The following is a 17,608-nucleotide window of genomic DNA, read 5'->3' on the forward strand; positions in this document are numbered from 1 at the left end:
ATCAGAGCTGAACTGAAGAAGATTGAGACACGAAAAACCCTTCAAAAAATCAATAAATCAAAGAGCTGGTTTTTTGAAAAGATCAACAAAATAGAGAGACCACTAGCCAGATTGATTAAAAAGAAAAGAGAGAACAAACAAACAGATGCAATAAAAAAATGATAAAGGGGAAATCACCACAGATTCCACAGAAATTCAAACCAACATCAGAGAATTTTACAAACTCTATGCACATCAACTAGTAAACCTGGAAAAAATGGATAAATTCCTGGACTCCTGTGTCCTCCCAAGCCTAAACCAGGAGGAAGCTGAAACTATGAATAGACCAATAACAAGGGCAGAAGTCGAGGCAGCAATTAAGAGCCTACCTCACAAAAAAAGCCCAGGTCCAGATGGGTTCACAGCCGAATTCTACCAGACACACAAAGAGGAGCTGGTACCATTCCTTCTGAAACGATTCCAAATAATCCAAAAAGAAGGAATCCTTCCCAAATCATTCTATGAGACCAATATCATCCTGATACCAAAACCCGGCAGAGACCCAACAAGAAAAGAAAACTTCAGGCCAATATCTATGATGAACATAGATGCAAAAATCTTCAATAAAATATTGGCAAGCCGATTGCAACAGCAAATCAAAAAACTTATTCATCATGATCAAGTAGGATTCATCCCGGGGATGCAAGGCCGGTTCAACATACGCAAGTCTATAAACATAATTCTCCACATAAACAAGACCAAAAACAAAAACCACATGATTATCACAATTGACGCAGAGAAGGCATTTGACAAACTTCAACAGCCCTTTATGCTAAAAACCCTCAATAAACTCGGTATCGATGGAACGTATCTCAAAGTGATAAAAGCTATTTATGACAAACCAACAGCCAATATCATACTTAATGGGCAAAAACTGGAAGCATTCCCTTTGAAATCCGGCACTAGACAAGGATGCCCTCCTTCACCACTCCTATTCAATATAGTACTGGAAGTTCTAGCCAGAGCAACCAGGCAAGAAAAAGAAATAAAGGGTATTCAAATAGGAATGGTGGAAGCCAAATTGTCTCTATTTGCAGATGACATGATAGTATACCTAGAAGACCCCATCGCCTCAGCCCAAAAACTCCTGAAACTGATAAGCAATTTCAGCAAAGTCTCAGGATATAAAATCAATGTGCAAAAATCACAAGCATTCCTCTACACCAATAACAGACTTAAAGAAAGCCAAATCAAGAGCGAACTGCCATTCGCAATTGCTACAAAAAGAATAAAATACCTTGGAATACAACTCACAAGGAACGTAAGAGACCTCTTCAAGGAGAACTACAAACCACTGCTCAACGAAATCAGAGAGGACACAAACAGATGGAGAAACATTCCATGTTCATGGTTAGGAAGAATTAATATCGTGAAAATGGCTATACTGCCCGAAGTAATTTACAGAATCAACGCTATCCCCATCAAGCTACCATTGACTTTCTTCACAGCACTGGAAAAAACCACCATGAACTTCATATGGAACCAAAAGAGAGCCCGCATAGCCAAGTCAATTCTAAGCAAAAAGAACACAGCGGGGGGCATCACACTACCGGATTTCAAACTATACTACAAGGCTACAGTAATCAAAACAGCATGGTACTGGTACCAAAACAGAGATATAGACCAATGGAATAGAATAGAGGCATCGGAGGCAACACAACATATCTACAACCATACAATCTTTGATAAATCCGACAAAAACAAGCAATGGGGAAAGGATTCCCTGTTCAACAAATGGTGCTGGGAAAATTGGCTAGCCATGTGCAGAAAGCAGAAACTGGACCCCTTCCTGACACCTTACACTAAAATTAACTCCAGATGGATTAAAGACTTAAACATAAGACCTGGCACCATAAAAACCCTAGAGGAAAATCTAGGCAAAACCATCCAGGACATAGGAGTAGGCAAGGACTTCATGAACAAAACACCAAAAGCATTGGCAACAAAGGCCAAAATAGACAAATGGGACCTAATTAAACTCCACAGCTTCTGTGGCAAAAGAAACAGTCACTAGAGTGAATCAGCAACCAACAGAATGGGAAAAAATTTTTGCAGTTTACCCATCTGACAAAGGGCTGATATCCAGAATTTACAAAGAACTCAAACAGATTTACAGGAAAAAAAAACAAACAAGCCCATTCAAAATTGGGCAAAGGATATGAACAGACACTTTATGAAAGAAGACATATATGAGGCCAACAATCATATGAAAAAATGCTCATCGTCACTGGTCATCAGAGAGATGCAAATCAAAACCACATTGAGATACCATCTCCTGCCAGTTAGAATGGCGATCATTAAAAAATCTGGAGACAACAGATGCTGGAGAGGATGTGGAGAAAAAGGAACACTTTTACACTGTTGGTGGGAGTGTAAATTAATTCAACCATTGTGGAAGACAGTGTGGCGATTCCTCAAGGCCTTAGAAATAGAAATTCCATTTGACCCAGCAATCCCATTAATGGGTATATATCCAAAGGACTATAAATCGTTCTACTATAAGGACACATGCACACGAATGTTCATTGCAGCACTGTTTACCATAGCAAAGACCCGGAATCAACCAAAATGCCCATCGATGATAGACTGGATTGGGAAAATGTGGCACATATACACTATGGAATATTATGCAGCAATCAGAAATGATGAGTTTGTGTCGTTTGTAGGGACATGGATGAATCTGGAGAACATCATTCTCAGCAAACTGACACAAGAACAGAAAAGGAAACACTGCCTATTCTCACTCATAGGCGGGTGATGAAAAATGAGAACACATGGACACAGGGAGGGGAGTACTAAACACTGGGGTCTATTGGGGGGAAAAGGGGAGGGCCAGTGGGAGGGGGAGGTGGGGAGGGATAGCCTGGGGAGAAATGCCAAATGTGGGTGAAGGGGTGAAAGGAAGCAAAACACACTGCCATGTGTGTACCTATGCAACTGTCTTGCATGTTCTGCACATGTACCCGCAAACCTAAAATGCAATAAAAAATTTTAAAAAAATAAAAAAGAAAGTAGATTTGTGGTTGCCCAAGGCAGAGGATGGGAAGGAGAGTGACTAACAGGGCAGGAGATTTTTTTCTTTTAGTGAGGCAGACATTTTAACTAGGCCGATGTCGTGGCAGTGCAAGGCACTGGGTCCTTTGTCAAGACACCAAAATTCATTTAACTGCACGCTGAAAACAGGAGAATTTTATGGTATGTAGATTAAATATTATTTGGGTTGTTAAAAAGAAGTAAACCCAGAAACACAAAAACCTACAGCCCATATCCTCAAGAACAGTGCCGCTTTCCAGAGGGCACATAGAATTTTGTAAGTTTAGCAGGGCTCACAGAGAAGCTGACAAACAACATGAGTGGAATGAACCAATGTTTCCATTTAGTCTCAAAATGCTGAGCACGCTTGGTCCTGACGGAGCTTTCTAATGATGCTGGTGTCAACTGCAAAGGCTGTTTCTCCATCCTCTCCTCTCCACCCCAGGCCAAAGCTCACAGCCCTCTTGCGAGGCTGATCCGGCAGCATCTAAACTTAAACTGACTCCTGGGCTCCCTTGCCTGTCACCTGTTTGTGTTTTTGTTTTTGAGACAGGGTCTTACACTGTGGCTCACTGCAGCCTCAGCCTCGAATTTCTAGGCTGAAGTGATCCTCTCACCTCAGCATCCCAAGTAGCTGGGACTACAGGTGTACGCCAGCATATCTGCTTTTTTCTTTCTTTTTTTTTGTAGAGATGAGGTTCTAACTATTTTGCCCAGCCTGGTCTTTAACTTCTGGGCTCAAATGATCCTCTCACCTCAGCCTCCCAAAGTGTTGGGATTACAGGTGTGAGCCACCATGCCCTGCCAAGGCTGAACTGATGTCACTTCTCTGATCAGACTCTTCTCAGGACCTGGAAGCCAGGATTTCGCCATTTTGCTAGTGTAGGAGCCATGCTCTCCCGAGGATGGGCTCTGGGTGGTGCCAGCAGTCACAGGACAGCGTTCTCCCCTCCTGTGGATGACTCCTTCACGCCTTCTTCTGTCTCTGCTAAAGCCTCCAACATTTCCTGTCCCATCCGTACCCTCTGCTTATAACCCTGCTTTTGCTTTGATTTTCTCATTAATCTGTAGGTTGTCCCCTCGCTGCAAAGTGTCTTCCCCTGCATTACTGCAGAAGGATGGGCTACACCCCTGCCCCGGTGGACTAGACCTCTTAAGGCTCCCTCTGCGGCTGCCTTCCACCTCACTCCTGAGTCATCCACGTCTTCCTCTCTACTCAGTCGCGCAAACATGCTTTTTCCTGGCTCACCCTTAAAATAGCCTCTTCATGCTTTGTCCTCCAGCTGCATTCCATTTTTCAGTTCCCTTGTAGAGGAAAATGGCTCCAAAGCCTGATCTCAACTTGTTTCCAACACCCCTCCTCCCTTGCACCATCTGAGCTGCTCCAGGCCAGCTCTCCACCTTTGCCCTTCCCTGAACCCGCTCCTGCCAGCAGCAATGGCCGATGAAGAAGTGCAGCGCCCAGCTCCGCCTCCTGTAAGACAAGGGGCCTATTTCCTGGCTGCTACTGAGCACCCCTGTGGCTTCCTGGGTCACTCTCCTCCAGCTCCAATGTCCCTCCTAGGTGCTCGTTTTGGAACTCCTGGCTGCCCAAGGCCGCTCTTTCGTTTTCTACCAGCACCTGCTCCCTGGGGTTGTACTTACTCCCACAGCTCCAAATGCCACCCACCTGTTGGTCTTGCCTGCCCAGGTCTCTCCCTCGCTGGGAGTGTCTCCTCCATTTCTCCACTTGATGCTCATAGACACCACCTCTTGCCCTTCCTTCACAAACAGCTCCACCCAAAACTGTCTCCATTTCAGCTCATGGCTCCTTAGGACAGAAAACCCAGCCCTCCCTGAGTGCTCTTTCTCTCACACTCAGAGCCAACCCACCACTAATCCCCGCAACTCTTACAGGCTTCCAGCCTCCGGTGCCCTGACACAGTCTCTGGGTCCCTGCAGCCGTCTCTACCTTGCGCCCTGAGGTTCATGCTCCACACAGGCTCAAAAGTCAAATGGTGCCTCCCTGGCTGCACCAGAGAGCAGTGCTGCCAGACCTGTAGTGGGCCCAGCACATCCTCGCAGGCATGTGGTTCCCTCAGCGGAGGAGGTCTTGCCAGAGTGTCACTCACTCCAAATGTCCTTTATGCCTTCATTTTGTTACTGCTGTAGCATTTTTCTTCCTCTAATATACTATTTATTTTAATGTACTTTTTCTTTCTTCGCCTACCCAAATGTGCTGGCCATAAACGTTTTTCCTCCTTTGTTCACCTTTGTATCACTGGTAGTACAGATGCGTTTAATATTTAATTGCTGAGAGAATGAATGAATACGCTCCCCCTGTTCACCTATCACTCCACTGCTCTGCAATGGGCCCTCAGCTTCCTGCTGACAAAGATTCTCTGCTTGGTCAAATGGTGGTCTGGCTCCTGAACCTCTCCCGATGTCCATCTGTGTGTGTTCTTATAAAATCCAGTTTCAGCAAGAACCCTGCTAAGTCAGGTTAGCAAGAAGCCCCTACCCTCAATATCTCATTGCCCTCCATATCTGACCAGGTTCCTTGTCCTCCACCGCCCCCCAAGTAAGGTCTGACCAGCCTGGCCTGTCTTCAGCAGGAACCCTGTTGGGTTGGCCAGAGTCCTTTTTACTCTGATGTAATTACCTTTTAGTCATTTTCCACCTACTGCCCCCACCCCGCTCCTTGGTTATCAGCTCCCCCTCGCCCATGCTGTATTTGGAGTCGAGCCTGACCTATCTCCATCTGCCTATACCTATCTCAACGGTCCAGAGTAAAGTCCACCTGCTGTGCTTGTAATGTTGAGTAGTTTTTTTTTTTAATCACTGCTCATGCTGACCTTACACCTCCTGACTCAGCCCCTCTCCCCACTACCGTGTCCTCTGCCCACCTTCGCTGACTCCTCCAGCAGAAAGTGTCCTCCCTGCTTTCTGTTTCCAGAGTCCATTCTCCACATCTGTTCTTGAGCACTAATGACTGATGTGTTCATCACCCCTCCCTTCCACACTAAGCTCAGCCCCACGGCCTCTTGTGTAAGACAAGCTGAAGTAGTGCTTGGAGAAACCAGCTCTGAGAGGTTAAATGGTCTGCCAAAGCCAGTGAGGTCCCCACCTCTGTGCATCCACACCTGCCACCTCTGGAAAGAAACCTGGCACTGCCCAGTCCCCCGCCAAGTCTGCCCAACTGCCCTGAGCCTTTGCCCAAAACCACAAACAGTGAATCTGCATCAGAGACACTGGACTGAGCCCCAGGCTTTGGCGATTTGCTAAGTTAGTTCTCTAACTTTCATGTCTAGCATTAAACCCAAGCAGCACTCGTTCTAGTCCCTCATATGTTGTTTATAGCAGAAAACCTGAAACTGAGCAATTTATAAAGAAAAGGAATTTTCATTTCTCTCCCAAGGTGGAGCAAGCACATCTGGTGAGGACTTCCTGCTGGTGAGGACTCTGCAGTGTCCCAAGGTAGTGAGGATAGTCAACGGCGAGGACGTGCAGCATGCTGATGCTAGCTCTTCTCCTTCCTTTAAAGCCACCAGTCCGATTGATGTCACAACCCACTAATCCATTAGCCAGTGAGTGGCTGAGTCCCTTCACGAGAATGAAGCCCTGAGGACCCAATCACCACTTAAAGGAGCCACCTTCTCAACACTGCCACACTGGGAATTAAGTTGCAGCAGGAATTTCATACGGGAGAAACACTGCCATCATAGCCACCCCCCTTGTCATGCCACCCAGGCTGGGACCCCAGCCTACCCTGCACCCTAACAACATAGCCGCAGAGCATAAGCCCCAAGGCCTCCTACTCCCTGCCACGCTCAGGTGTCCCACCCAGTCTTCCTGAAAAGCTCCCACTCTTCCTTCCTCTCTTCCAGCCAGAATGGCTCTACTTCATGCACCCTTCCTTCCTGTTCAAATCAAGTACCCCTCCTTCCACCTCCCAGTACGTGACCTCCCTTACACCTCACACTGGAGCTGACAGAGGGAAGCCTGTATGCTGAGCCCATGGCGCAGGTGCCTCCTTTTTACCTTATCGTGTCAGGGCCAGAGCAGGCTTTCAGGAGTGCTGGCAACTGAATTAGGAGGGTGGGAGTGTGCAGCGATGCCGTCAGAGGCGCACCTGCTGGAGAGATTTCAGGAAATCCCTAAGCAGCTATTGTTCATAGACAGTTGTGTGACAGTAGTTATTTGCAGCTAAAACACAGTCAATGATTAATCGACTAGTGACACGAGGGGATTGTTGTCTTTGTGAAAATAGGAAGCTTTCTTTTTCTTGTACACATTCATGGGGCACATGTGCAGTTTGTTACATGTGTAGATTGCATAGTGGTCAAGTCGGGGCTTTTAGGATATCCATCACCAGAATAGTGTACATTGCACCCATTAACCAATTTCTCCTCCTCCTTCCTGCCACCCCTTCACCTTTTGTCTCCATTGTCTCTCATCCTACTTACAATATACATATTTTTTAGCTTCTAATTATGAGTGAGAACATGCAATGTTTGTCTTTCTGTGCCTGGCTTGTTTCACTTAAGAGCTTAAGATAATGGCTTCCAGCTCCATCTGCATTGCTGCAAAGGACATGATTTCATTTTTTTATGGCTGAATAGTTTAAATATATGTCACATTTTCTTTATCCATTTATCCAATGATGGACACCTTAGTTGATTCCATATCTTTGTGATTGTGAAGCTTTGACTTGTTAATGAAGTGGCTTGAAATTCATCCAGGAAATTGCTGAGGCCTTATCAGAACGAAGTCCTTTGCTGGGTCTGCAGTCACTTGGATCAAGCATGACCCTGTTCCCAGCAGAGTGGGCATTCAGAACTCTGCAGTCCTCTGCTCCACACAGCCCCTCTAGGTCCTTTATTGCACCTGGGCCTGAAGAAAAAAAAATCTGTCTCTGTATTTTATGTAAAAGTATGGTTATTACTTTTATTTATTGATTGATTGATTTAGAGATGTAGTTTCAATCTTATTGCCCAGGCTGGAGTGCAATGGCGTGATCTCGGCTCACTGCAACCTCTGCCTCCCAGGTTCAAGTGATTCTTCTGCCTCAGACTCCTGAGTAGCTGGGATTACAGGCACACGCCACTATGCCCAGCTACTCTTGTATTTTTAGTAGAGATGGGGTTTGACCATGTTGACCAGGCTGGTCTTGAACTCCTGACCTTAGGTGATCCGCCTGCCTCTGGCTCCCAAAGTGCTGGTATTACAGGTGTGAGCCACCACACCTGGCCTAATTATCACTTTTTATCTTAAAATCTTTTTTTTAAAATTTTTTATTGCATTTTAGGTTTTGAGGTACATGTGCAGAACATGCAGGACAGTTGCATGGGTACACATTTGGCAGTGTGTTTTGCTTCCTTTCTCCCCTTCACCCACATTTGGCATTTCTCCCCAGGCTATCCCTCCCCAGCTTCCCGCCCCGCTGGCCCTCCCCTTTCCCCCCAATAGACCCCAGTGTTTGGTACTCCCTTCCCTGTGTCCATGTGTTCTCATTTTTCATCACCCGCCTATGAGTGAGAATACGCGGTATTTCATTTTCTGTTATTGTATCAGTTTGCTGAGAATGATGTTCTCCAGATTCATCCATGTCCCTACAAACGACACAAACTCATCATTTCTGATTGCTGCATAATATTCCATGATGTATATGTGCCACATTTTCCCAATCCAGTCTATCATCGATGGGCATTTGGGTTGATTCCGGGTCTTTGCTATTGTAAACAGTGCTGCAATGAACATTCGTGTGCATGTGTCCTTATAGTAGAACGATTTATAGTCCTTTGGATATATACCCAGTAATGGGATTGTTGGGTCAAATGGAATTTCTATTTCTAAGGCCTTGAGGAATCACCACAGTGTCTTCCACAATGGTTGAACTAATTTACACTCCCACCAACAGTGTAAAAGTGTTCCTTTTTCTCCACATCCTCTCCAGCATCTGTTGTCTCCAGATTTTTTAATGATCGCCATTCTAACTGGCGTGAGATGGTATCTCAGTGTGGTTTTGATTTGCATCTCTCTGATGACCAGTGACGATGAGCAATTTTTCATATGATTGTTGGCCTCATATATGTCTTCTTTCATAAAGTGTCTGTTCATATCCTTTGCCCATTTTTGAATGGGCTTGTTTGTTTTTTTCCTGTAAATCTGTTTGAGTTCTTTTGATATCCAGTAAATTCTGGATATCAGCCCTTTGTCAGATGGGTAGACTGCGAAAATTTTTTCCCATTCTGTTGGTTGCCGATCCACTCTAGTGACTGTTTCTTTTGCCGTGCAGAAGCTGTGGAGTTTCATTAGGTCCCATTTGTCTATTTTGGCTTTTGTTGCCAATGCTTTTGGTGTTTTGTTCATGAAGTCCTTGCCTACTCCTATGTCCTGGATAGTTTTGCCTAGATTTCCTTCTAGGGTTTTTATGGTGCCAGGTCTTAGGTTTAAGTCTTTAATCCATCTGGAGTTAATTTTAGTGTAAGGTGTCAGGAAGGGGTCCAGTTTCTGCTTTCTGCACATGGCTAGCCAGTTTTCCCAACACCATTTGTTAAACATGGAATCCTTTCCCCATTGCTTGTTTTTGTCAGGTTTATCAAAGATTGTATAGTTGTATGTATGTTGTGTTGCCTCTGATGCCTCTGTTTTGTTCCATTGGTCTATATCTCTGTTTTGGTACCAGTACCACGCTGTTTTGATTACTGTAGCCTTGTAGTATAGTTTGAAATCTGGTAGTGTGATGCCCCCCACTGTGTTCTTTTTGCTTAGAATTGACTTAGCTATGCGGGCTCTCTTTTGGTTCCGTATGAAGTTCAAGGTGGTTTTTTCCAGTTCTGTGAAGAAAGTCAATGGTAGCTTGATGGGGATAGCGTTGATTCTGTAAATTACTTTGGGCAGTATAGCCATTTAAATGATATTAATTCTTCCTAACCATGAACATGGAATGTTTCTCCATCTGTTTGTGTCCTCTCTGATTTGATTGAGCAGTGGTTTCTAGTTTTCCTTGAAGAGGTCCCTTACGTTCCTTGTGAGTTGTATTCCTAGGTATTTTATTCTTTTTGTAGCAATTGTGAATGGCAGTTCATTCTTGATTTAGCTTTCTTTAAGTCTGTTATTGGTGTAGAGGAATGCTTGTGATTTTTGCACATTGATTTTATATCCTGAGACTTTGCTGAAGTTGCTTATCACTTTCAGGAGTTTTTGGGCTGAGGCGATGGGGTCTTCTAGGTATACTATCATGTCGTCTGCAAATAGAGACAATTTGGCTTCCACCTTTCCTATTTGAGTACACTTTATTTCTTTTTCTTGCCTGATTGCTCTGGCTAGAACTTCTAGTACTATATTGAATAGGCGTGGTGAAAGAGGGCATCCTTGTCTAGTGCCAGATGTCAAAGGGAATGCTTCCAGTTTTTGCCCATTAAGTATGATATTGGCTGTTGGTTTGTTGTAAATAGCTTTTATTACTTTGAGATACATTCCATCGATACCGAGTTTATTGAGGGTTTTAAGCATAAAGGGCTGTTGAATTGTGTCGAATGCCTTCTCTGCGTCAATTGAGATAATCATGTGGTTTTTGTTTTTGGTTCTGTTTATGTGGTGAATTACGTTTACAGACTTGTGTATGTTGAACCAGCCTTGCATCCCCGGGATGAATCCTACTTGATCATGATGGATAAGTTTTTTGATTTGCTGTTGCAAGTGGCTTGCCAATATTTTATTGAAGATTTTTGCATCTATGTTCATCATAGATATTGGCCTGAAGTTCTCTTTTCTTGTTGGGTCTCTGCCGGGTTTTGGTATCAGGATGATGTTGGTCTCATAGAATGATTTGGGAAGGATTCCTTCTTTTTGGATTATTTGGAATCGTTTCAGAAGAAATGGTACCAGCTCCTCTTTGTGTGTCTGGTAGAATTCGGCTGTGAACCCGTCTGGACCTGGGCTTTTTTTGTGTGGTAGGCTCTTAATTGCTGCCTCGACTTCTGCCCTTGTTATTGGTCTATTCATAGTTTCAGCTTCCTCCTGGTTTAGGCTTGGGAGGACACAGGAATCCAGGAATTCATCCATTTCTTCCAGGTTTACTAGTTTATGTGCATAGAGTTGTTTGTAATATTCTCTGATGATGGTTTGAATTTCTGTGGAATCTGTGGTGATTTCCCCTTTATCATTTTTTATTGCATCTATTTGGTTGTTCTCTCTTTTATTTTTTATCAATCTGGCTAGTGGTCTCTCTATTTTGTTGATCTTTTCAAAAAACCAGCTCTTGGATTTATTGATTTTTTGAAGGGTTTTTTTCGTGTCTCTATCTCCTTCAGTTCTGCTCTGATCTTAGTTATTTCTTGTCTTCTGCTAGGTTTTGAGTTTTCTTGATCTTGCTCCTCTAGCTCTTTCAATTTTGACGATAGGGTGTCAATTTTGGATCTCTCCATTCTCCTCATATGGGCACTTATTGCTATATATTTTCCTTTAGAGACTGCTTTAAATGTGTCCCAGAGATTCTGGCATGTTGTGTCTTCGTTCTCATTGGTTTCGAAGAACTTCTTTATTTCTGCCTTCATTTCATTGTTTATCCAGTCAACATTCAAGAGCCAGTTGTTCAGTTTCCATGAAGCTGTGTGGTTCTGGGTTGGTTTCTGAATTCTGAGTTCTAACTTGATTGCACTATGGTCTGAGAGACTGTTTGTTATGATTTCAGTTGTTTTGCATTTGCTGAGCAGTGCTCTACTTCCAATTATGTGGTCAATTTTAGAGTAGGTTTGATGTGGTGCTGAGAAGAATGTATATTCTGTGGATTTGGGGTGGAGAGTTCTGTAAATGTCTATCAGGTTTGCTTGCTCCAGATCTGAGTTCAAGCCCTGGATATCGTTGTTGATTTTCTGTCTGGTTGATCTGTCTAATATTGACAGTGGAGTGTTAAAGTCTCCCACCATTATTGTGTAGGAGTCTAAGTCTCTTTGTAAGTCATTAAGAACTTGCCTTATGTATCTGCGTGCTCCTGTATTGGGTCTGTATATGTTTAGGATCGTTAGCTCTTCTTGTTGTATCGATCCTTTTACCATTATGTAATGTCCTTCTTTGTCTCTTTTGATCTTTGTTGCTTTAAAGTCTATTTTATCAGAGATGAGAATTGCAACTCCTGGTTTTTTTTTTCTCTCCATTTGCTTGGTAAATCTTCCTCCATCCCTTTATTTTGAGCCTTTGTGTATCCTTGCATGTAAGATGGGTTTCCTGGATACAGCACACTGATGGGTTTTGGTTATCTTAAAATCTTGAAGTTGTCCCTCAAGAAAGGATGTTCATTTTATTAACTCTTTAATTGGGCTCCGTTTGCTATGTGAACTCAGTTGTCAATCATTATAACTGGTAGGTTGGCGGTTTCGAGGCAAAATCTACTTCTTACCCCAAACTGGTTTCCTTTTCAAATTTAAGCAGAGAGGAAGCCCCAGCCCAACTGGATGGATCCCAGAGCTGCAGTTGACAACCCCCACGCACCCTCTGAGTTTCACTGTGAAAGCCACAGCATTGGTGTGCAATCTGGAGGGACTGGTGTCAGGCTCTTTTTCCACCAAGTGCTATCAATGAGCAAATGCGGTTGATTCACAGAGTTTAATCAGCAGGGCATCACCCTGCAATAAAACACTATAAAGTTAATTCTTGTAGATCCGCATAGAAATGCTTCATATAGAAAACAACTTTTTTCTTTTTGAGACAGAGTCTCACTTTGTCACCAGGCTAAAGTGCAGTTACATGATCTCAGCTCACTGCAACCTCCGGCTCCCTGGTTCAAGAGATTTTCCTGCCTCAGCCTCCCAAGTAGCTGGGACTATAGGCGTGCAATAGCACGCCCAACTAATATTTGTATTTTTTTAGTAGAGAAGGGGTTTCACTATGTTGGCCAGGATAGTCTCAATCTCTTGACCTCATGATTCACCTGTCCTGGCCTCCCAAAGTGCTGGGATTACAGGTGTGAGCCACTGCACCTGGCCAGAAGACAACGTTTTAAGGGGCCTACAAGACATATGGATATACTGAGAACAAAACACAGGTTAGCAAAACCCTGCAGAAATGTTTATAATTAAGTGGTTCTTATTACATTGAACCAAAATCCAGGCGGGTTCATCAAATCTTAGAATAAATCAGCTTTCAGAAATATTATTAAATTAGATATAATCTAATGACAAGTTTAGAAGTTAGAAATTGAGAACAAAATCCAATAAAAAGGAAGATTGAGATATGAACTGAGGGGTTCGTGGTGCTTACAGCTGGGGATTCTGAGACAAAAGGCATCTCATCCCCAAATGGAATTTAAGCTGGCTGGCCTGGGGTCCGGGACCACTGTTGTTAATTCCAATCCATCTCATACAGATTTGGTGATGCAGGAACCCAGCCTCACTTTCAGACAACCTAAATATGGAAATACTCAGGGGAAAGAAGATGTCATGATATATGTAATTTAATTTAAAATTCTTCACCAAAAACAAAATAGCAAATCTGGCAAAATGAGTTTAATCTATGGGTGTCGCCGAGTCTCTGACAGGGTCCCCAAGGAGAGCTTCCTGGTCTTCAGGCCGCCGTGCAACCCCTCCCCTGAGAGTGGGCCTGGACTCACCTCTAACAAAAGCAGCTCACAAAAGGTGGGGGCTCCACTCTTCCACCCTCTCCCTCCTGCCCTAGGGGTGGCCATAGGTCCCAGTGCAGGGGAGAGGCCAGTGGAGGGTGTGGGAGCTCCAGGGGAGCCTCAAGTGAACTGAGACTTACAATCACGAGCTCAGTGCCGTAAATCTGACATTAACCCTGAGTGATCCAAGAGCTCCAGTAAGGAGGGGAGGAGGAGGGGCAGAGAGAAGAGGGAGGGGAGGAAGGAGCTCGGGAAGGAGCAGGGGAAGGAAAGGGACAGGAAAGACCTCTCCAGTCCCCTCCTACCCCTTTCTTAACACTTCAACTTGGTGTCTCTCTCTGCACATACACACACACACACACAGACACACACACACACACACACACACACAGAATAAGACCCCAAATGCTTCTGGTCAAAGCACTCAAGCACTGCAGGGTCCTGGCTGTTCCCTGGCTGCAACCCAGTTGAAAAGGAAGCTCCTGAGGGAAGGTGCTTCTCTAGTCCCAGTCCCCAGGGCTCTGCAGTGGCACTGACACTGCTCTGAGCCCGGTGCTGAGGATTGGCAGATTCCCTCCAGAGCTGGCGCTCCCAGGAGGGCCCCTGCACTCCAGGCCTGTCCTTCAGCATGCAACTGCTGCCTCCTCGCCGGCCCTGAAAGATCCATTCTCGTGGCACGTATACACCATGGAATATTATGCAGCCATAAAAAACGATGAGTTCCTGTCCTTTGTACGGACATGGATGAACCTGGAAACCATCATTCTCAGCAAACTGACACAAGAACAGAAAATCAAACACTGCATGTTCTCACTCATAGGCAGGTGTTGAACGAGAACACATGGACTCAGGGAGAGGAGCATCACACACTGGGGTCTGACGGGGGGAAATAGGGGAGGGACAACAGGGTGTGGGGAGTTGGGGAGAGATAGCATGGGGAGAAATGCCAGATATAGGTGATGGGGAGGAAGGCAGCAAATCACACAGTCATGTGTGTACCTATGCAACAATCTTGTATGTTCATCACATGTACCCCAAAACCTAAAATGCAATAAAAATAAAAAATAAAATAAAATAATGAAAAGAAAGATCCAGTCTTTCTCTTAAGGTGCATTACTTTCAGCTTCCATTTTTTCTTCAGGGAACTGTTGCTTTCTGCACCATATTTTGTTCAAGTACCTCTTTTCTGGCGGGTTTTTTGTATGACTTAGAGACTAAAAGCATTGCTAATTATACTAAATGATAAATTGGTATAATTAATAAAGGTCCTTATCTGAGCATAGGATCAACTGGAGAAAGAAGTTTGGTCCTGGAGGCCGGCTGCTTGGGGAGGTAATGCTCTGTCCATCACGGTCACTGCCTGATCACCAGGATGAGCATCTCTGCACTTTCTGAAGGGGCACGCAGCAGTGTTCAGGTTCACTGATGCTCTGTCCATCACGGTCGCTGCCTGGTTGCCAGGATGAGCAACTCTGGGCTTTCTGAAGGGGCACGCAGCAGTGTTCAGGTTCACTGATGCTCTGTCCATCACGGTCGCTGCCTGGTTGCCAGGATGAGCAACTCTGGGCTTTCTGAAGGGGCACACAGCAGTGTTCGGGCTGATTTAAAGAAATATCAGCCAGTGAGGACTGTCTGGAGGGTCCTCCGTGAATGAAAATGTCCGTGTAAGACCCTGACTGAAAGATCGTGTCTGGACTTCTAGAAAGCCTCCAGTACAAATGCACTCTACATGCAGCAAAAATTTCACAATTATATAATACGTAACAATCATGAGAAAACAAAAACCTGGCATCTGTCAGCTCGGGCTGTCCTAACCAAATGCCGCAGGCTGGGAGGCCTAGCCCACAGAAATGTATCTTCTCGTGGCTCTGGAGGCTGGAAGTCTGAGATCAAGGAGTCACCATCTGGAGACCTCCGTCATCGGCATGTAGATAGCCATCTTCTCACTGTGCTCTTCCAATGGGCAGAAAAACCAAATTGCATCAACAGATGACAGACAAAACATGGTGGCTGGGTGTAGTGAAATATGTATTACTTAGTCACAAGACGAGTGAAGCTCTGATAGGCGCTGCAGCCCGGATGGACCTAAGACATTGCACTACGTGACATAGGCCAGACGCAAAAGGACAGTACTGCATGATTCTCCTCACTTGTAATATCTAGATGAGGAAAATGTGTGGAGACAGCAGCCCTGCAAAGAAGCCAGTAGGGTGGAGAAAGTGGTTTCTCACTCCCACAGATGCCACGGGGCAGCCCGCCTGGACAGCTACTGCTGTGAAGTCCTCCTCGGAGAATCCCTTCACACCTCACATCTAATTTGTTGCAGAATGTTTTACTCCGTGATGGATGTGCTGAGTACCCTGAGGGTTCCTCCAGTCCTGGCACAGGGTTCCAGTCCCACACACTCTATAAGCCAGAACATTCCGCTGGGGTTTTGATGGGTGGGCCGGCTCCAGCCTTATCTGTTTACAGCTGATAAGGAGGAAAGAGGCCCTTTTCCTGGCAGGGACCCACCTCCCCCTTCCAGTGCTCCCAGGCAACCCTTCCAGCTGGAGCTCTTGACAGCAAACAGGGTAGCTCCTCTGCAGTAAAATGCAAACCCTTTTATAGGAACTTTCAGTCAAGGAGGCAACCTGGGACCACAAAGCTTCGTGTGGAGAGCAAGTGACAGTCTGGCAAAAATAGATCATCAGAAGCTTTATCTCCCCGGACATCAGCCCTTCTCCTCTGGGTCCATTGTAGAGCTTAAGCAAACAGTATAGGCACAGCGTACTGCTGTTTCTTGTCTCTCAGTTCTGTCTTGCTGGCAAGACATTTTTTTTTTCTAGTTTCCACATATAAACTGCAGATTTTCTTTTCTTCTTCTTCTTCTTTTTTTTTTTTTTTTGAGACAGGGTCTTGCTCTGTCACCCAAGCTGGAGTGCAGGGGTGCAATCTCAGCTCACTGCAACCTCCGCCTCCCAGGTTTAAGCCATTCTCCCGCCTCAGCCTCCCGCATCACTGGGATTATAGGCATACGCCACCGTGCCTGGCTAATTTTTGTATTTTTAGTAGAGAGGGGGTTTCACTATGTTGGCCGGGCTGGTCTCGAACTCCTGACCTCAGATGATCCTCCTGCCTAGGCCTCCCAAAGTGCTGGGATTATAGGCATGAGCCACAGAGCCTGGCCAAACTACAGATTTTCAAAGACTTATTCTACATATGAAATGTCATGATTTGGCCAGGTGCAGTGACTCACACCTGTAATCCCAGCACTTTGGGAGGTGGAGGAAGGCGGATCCCACAGGACTCACTGCTGGGAGGCCTCAGGGCAGCCCGGTCCTCCAAATTCTTATTGCTTTATTTCACAGCCTCTTTAATAAATCTCACATCTAAAGGTGTAAGAAATTAAATCACCATCAAAGACTATTTCAGCAGGCTCCTTGGTGGCCCGTGAGTGCTGCAGTTTTGCCTGTGCCTCCGAGGGCTCCCGTAGTTGCCTTGGATAACTTCGGGTGTCTCCTCATCATATCCTCCAATTTCTTATTGCTTTATTTCACAGCCTCTTTAATAAATCTCACATCTAAAGGTATAAGAAATTAAATCACCATCAAAGACTATTTCAGCCTTGGAGGAATAATACTATTTTTAGAAATGAGCTTTTATATTAAAATCACAGACAATTTGCAACACTGAGTTGCAAGGTGTCTTATTTAGTGCTGATAACAGGGCCTCAGTCCCTATTTTGGTACTTCGAAGAACTGAGACTTAGAAGGTGCTAAGGTGCTAGAAGAGGCCCCAGATCACTCCGTCCTTGGGTTCAGTTGGATTCAGCAGGCTCCTTGGTGGCGCGTGAGCGCTGCAGTTTTGCCTGTGCCTCCTCCGAGGGCTCCTGTAGTTGCCTTGGATAACTTCGGGTGTCTCCTCATCATATCTGCCATCCATGTTTTTCAGAGA

Source organism: Callithrix jacchus, chromosome 6 (assembly GCF_049354715.1).
Source record: "Callithrix jacchus isolate 240 chromosome 6, calJac240_pri, whole genome shotgun sequence".
Taxonomy (NCBI): Eukaryota; Metazoa; Chordata; class Mammalia; order Primates; family Cebidae; genus Callithrix; species Callithrix jacchus.